Source organism: Pinus tabuliformis, chromosome J (assembly GCF_031772625.1).
Source record: "Pinus tabuliformis cultivar Carrire ecotype Pingquan chromosome J, CPIR1, whole genome shotgun sequence".
NCBI lineage: Eukaryota > Viridiplantae > Streptophyta > Pinopsida > Pinales > Pinaceae > Pinus > Pinus tabuliformis.
The window spans coordinates 1,431,059,033-1,431,064,401 of record NC_142295.1 but is presented as its reverse complement, the minus strand read 5'-3'; positions in this window follow the sequence as shown (position 1 = coordinate 1,431,064,401).

The following is a 5,369-nucleotide window of genomic DNA, read 5'->3' as shown; positions in this document are numbered from 1 at the left end:
GAGGTACTTGCCAGAAATGGTGGGGGAAAAGAGAGAAGAATGAACCTGTTTGTTACCTTTTGTCTCAAAAGAAACTTTATTACCACTCTTGAACACGAAACTTTTCATTCACCTGGGTTGGGAAATCTTTTACCTCACAGTTGATCAAACCACTTTGAAAATCTTTAACCGGGTTCTGGGGATTAACTTTGAGTTATTCGTCACCAAGCCATCTGTCGTGTCGTTATGTGTTCAAGAGGTCTGCAAGTAAAACTTTCATCTGCAAAATACTTGTCATCCATTTGACCATCCCTGAGTCAGTCCTTACAGCAACATTTCTTCAACTTGAACAATGATTTCGTGTTGCGGGCTTGCCTGCAACGGGTCGCTTTCTATCGACATCAGCACATTATCTAGAAAGATGACTTAGGAATCGACAGTACCTTGAAGTCTGCATGCATCAATGGCAGGTTTCTCGCCTTTGACGTCAGTTTACATCATTGACTTTCGATCAAAGGATTCCGTGAAGTGTTCGACATCAAAACATCTATTCACATTTCACGGGTTGTGCTTGGTAATTTGAGAACCATTGACATTACTGGTGGTCTCTCTCACGCTTGTTAACAATTTACATCATCGACTGGTAATCAAGTGGTTTCTAACATGTTCGACATCAAATCATTTAATCACATGGCTAGAATCGTACCAATTCGGGAAGTAGAAGTGAAGACCCTGGATCTAGTTTCTACCATCCAGGCTGCAAGGAGTTTTGTATTCATTATCTATGTAGACTAATCATAAACAGATGGCTGCGTCCATACTGTGTCTACAAAAGTCTATAAAAATGATGTACTGCAAGATCATTCCTGTATCAGAGTAGTTAGTCCATTAGTTAAAGTTTTGAATCTGAGTATGGGAATGCCTACCTCAGTGATGATATAATCTTATACATGTATTTTGTGTTGAAAATTGCAGGTTCCAACCAGGTCATCCACAAGACAATCCTTGAAATGATAAAGCGCTTCACCCTTCCTAGAATTACAAAACCCTAATCTATTCCAGGCTTCGCACTTTAGGGGGCAATCTGTTACACTAAAAAATGTCACCATGACTATTTACAGTTAGTATGGCTCAATCAACAGTCATGCTACCCTCTTAGGCAAGTCTTATGCCTCTGCTATCCATCTCAAACTCAAAGAAGAGAGAAAGTCTTGTAAAAAATGTGTTTATCTCTGGGGACGCAGGTTCTCTCAAGCCTTACCTGCGGGGACGCTCACAATGTTCACAAAGGCTGCGTCCTTGGACGCTCTGTATGTTAAGGGACAGGTGCGTCCTTCTGTAAAAGGAAAAATGCGCAAGTTTCATCTTAAAAAAGTTACTTGTGGTTACTTCTAGAACTTTCTAGAGGTCGGTTTGATGAAATGGATGCGCCTCCAGTTGGTTCATGTATCCCTATTAAGGAGGAACTTATCCCATCAATAAGGGAGCTATCCCACCCAAAGAGGGGGATTATCCCATTGATGGTGGACCTGAATAACCTCTTTACAACACTATAAATAAAGGCATTGAGCCAGAAGGAGGGGAGGTTGAAGCTATACATTTTCTTTGGGTAAATGCTGCAGGAATTAGGACTCCCATTTAGAACCTTGTGAGGAGGGATTGTCTTTGCTTGATTCTACTTCCTTAAAAATGAAACAACTCCCTTTTCAAGTTAAATATTGAAAGTAAACCTTCATTTCATCCAGCCGGTTGAATGCAATGAAGCCTGGGGGGCATGTACCTCGCTTTGCATCATTATGCTGGGGGCATGCGAAATTTTTGAGCATAGTTCTTTGTCTTGTGTCAAGCTCGTTAAAAAATGAAACAAGGATTTTAGAGCATAGTTCCTTGTCTTGTGTCAAGCTCATTAAAAAATGAATCAAGGTTTTTAGAGCACAGTTCCTTGTCTTGTGTCATGTACCTTGATTTGCATCATTAAGCCGGGGGCATGTGAACTTATAACAAGCATAGTTTTTCGTTTCAAGCTTGCATAAACATGAAACTGAATCCGAGCATAGTTCTTTTCCTGTGTCAAGCTCGTTAAAAAATGAAACAAATCCTCCTCTAATTGAGTCGAGAGTTTGACTAGATCTTATAGATGTTAAGTATTTAGGTTAGTTATTTCAGTTTTTTGCATAATTTTCTTACAGTTTTAGGTCAAGTCCTTCAAATGATCTCGTACTTGAACCTTCATTTCATCCACCTTAGTTGAATGAAATGAAGCTGGGGGGGGCATGCGCTCTAACAGTTATGCTTAGGGGGCATCAAGCACAGTTCCTTTTACTGTGTCAACCTCGTTAAAAAATGAATCAGTGAGTCCGAGGAAAGTTCCTTTTACTGTGTCAACCTCGTTAAAAAATGAATCACTGAGGGCGAGGATAGTTTTTTCCTGTATCAACCTCGTTAAAAAATGAAACAGGCTGTGTTGAGGAAAGTTCCTTTTACTGTGTCAACCTCGTTAAAAAATGAATTCAGTGAGTACGAGGATAGTTTTTTCCCGTCTCAACCTCGTTAAAAAATGAAACTGGATGCTACGAGGATAGTTTGTTCCTCTCTCAACCTCGTTAAAAAATGAAATTGGATGTTACGAGGAAAGTTCCTTTTACTGTGTCAACCTCGTTAAAAAATGAATCAGTTGATGAGGATAGTTCTTTTATTGAGTCAACCTCATTAAAAAATGAATCAGCTAGATTTTAGGATATGTAGATAGATTGTAGAAAGTAGGATTTTGAGGACAGTTCCTGTTACTGAGTCAACCTCGTTAAAAAATGAATCAGATATAAGGATAGTTCTTTTCTTGTGTCAACCTCCTTAAAAATGAAACAACTCCCTTTTCAAGTTAAATATTGAAAGTAAACCTTCATTTCATCCAGCCGGTTGAATGCAATGAAGCCTGGGGGGCATGTACCTCGCTTTGCATCATTATGCTAGGGGCATGCGAAATTTTTGAGCATAGTTCTTTGTCTTGTGTCAAGCTCGTTAAAAAATGAAACAAGGATTTTAGAGCATAGTTCCTTGTCTTGTGTCAAGCTCATTAAAAAATGAATCAAGGTTTTTAGAGCACAGTTCCTTGTCTTGTGTCAAGCTCGTTAAAAAATGAATCAAGGTTTTTTAGAGTATAGTTTTTTGTTAGGTAGATTGTAGAAAGTAGTTATGAGCATAGTTCCTCGTCTTGTGTCAAGCTCACTAAAAAATGAAACAACTCCCACGAGTCTTTCCAAGATTTTGAAAGTAAAGCTTCATTCCATCCACCTCATTGAATGCAATGAAGCTTGGGGGGCATGTACCTTGATTTGCATCATTATGCCGGGGGCATGTGAACTTATAACAAGCATAGTTTTTCGTTTCAAGCTTGCATAAACATGAAACTGAATCCGAGCATAGTTCTTTTCCTGTGTCAAGCTCGTTAAAAAATGAAACAAATCCTCCTCTAATTGAGTCGAGAGTTTGACTAGATCTTATAGATGTTAAGTATTTAGGTTAGTTATTTCAGTTTTTTGCATAATTTTCTTACAGTTTTAGGTCAAGTCCTTCAAATGATCTCGTACTTGAACCTTCATTTCATCCACCTTAGTTGAATGAAATGAAGCTGGGGGGGGCATGCGCTCTAACAGTTATGCTTAGGGGGCATCAAGCACAGTTTTATCTCTGTTTCAAGCTTGTGTAAAAATGAAACTAATTTGAAGCATAGTTTTTATCTGTTTCAAGCTTTTGTAAAAATGAAACCTATCTTGAGTCAATTTCAGTTATTTTCAAGACTCGTTAAACTCATGAAAATCCTGAGATTATTTTGCTATTTTTCATTCTCGTAAAACAAATGAAAATGCCGAGTTCTTTCCGTCTTTTCTTGCTCGTAAATTAAATTGAAAGTCGGCCATATGAGTACATTTTTATCATTTTTTCGAACTCATTAAACCTTACGAAAAAGTGAAACCTTGGAGTTCTCTTTTAAGCCCTTTTCAGACTCTTAAAACATGAAAAGATTGCCGAGCGTTTCTTTTACACTCGTTAAAACGGAATTAAAAGACGGTCCCCTTTTAGCTCTTTTCTGACCGCAAAATCAGGAAAAGATTGCCGGGTTTTTGTCGTTTCAAACTCGATAAGGAAATAAAACGACGTGTCCTTGATCGCTTTTTACTTTTCAGGTCAACGACACTATTATGAAAGTACTCCTTGGTCGCAAGATCAAGCGGTTCCCCCAGGTATTATTTTATACTTTTTCGGGCTTGAGGGACACAAATGTACGAAAAAGTTCAACGTGGAGTCTCCTTTAGTTTTTTCAGACTCTCTAAAATTGAAAAACGCCGAGTTTCTCCTATACTGGGCTCGTTAAACTTTTACAGTAGAGGACCTGTTCAATTACAAACAGGAACGAACCACTCCTTCCTGGGGTTCGAATTTAAACTAGGTTGGACTCGTCCGAAGGATGAGCTTATAATCAAGCATATGTTATCCTCCTCAAGCTTGTTAAAAATAAAGAGGTACTTGCCAGAAATGGTGGGGGAAAAGAGAGAAGAATGAACCTGTTTGTTACCTTTTGTCTCAAAAGAAACTTTATTACCACTCTTGAACACGACACTTTTCATTCACCTGGGTTGGGAAATCTTTTACCTCACAGTTGATCAAACCACTTTGAAAATCTTTAACCGGGTTCCGGGGATTAACTTTGAGTTATTCGTCACCAAGCCATCTGTCGTGTCGTTATGTGTTCAAGAGGTCTACAAGTAAAACTTTCATCTGCAAAATACTTGTCATCCATTTGACCATCCCTGAGTCAGTCCTTACAGCAACATTTCTTCAACTTGAACAATGATTTCGTGTTGCGGGCTTGCCTGCAACGGGTCGCTTTCTATCGACATCAGCACATTATCTAGAAAGATGACTTAGGAATCGACAGTACCTTGAAGTCTGCATGCATCAATGGCAGGTTTCTCGCCTTTGACGTCAGTTTACATCATTGACTTTCGATCAAAGGATTCCGTGAAGTGTTCGACATCAAAACATCTATTCACATTTCACGGGTTGTGCTTGGTACTTTGAGAACCATTGACATTACTGGTGGTCTCTCTCACGCTTGTTAACAGTTTACATCATCGACTGGTAATCAAGTGGTTTCTAACATGTTCGACATCAAATCATTTAATCACATGGCTAGAATCGTACCAATTCGGGAAGTAGAAGTGAAGACCCTGGATCTAGTTTCTACCATCCAGGCTGCAAGGAGTTTTGTATTCATTATCTATGTAGACTAATCATAAACAGATGGCTGCGTCCATACTGTGTCTACAAAAGTCTATAAAAATGATGTACTGCAAGATCATTCCTGTATCAGAGTAGTTAGTCCATTAGTT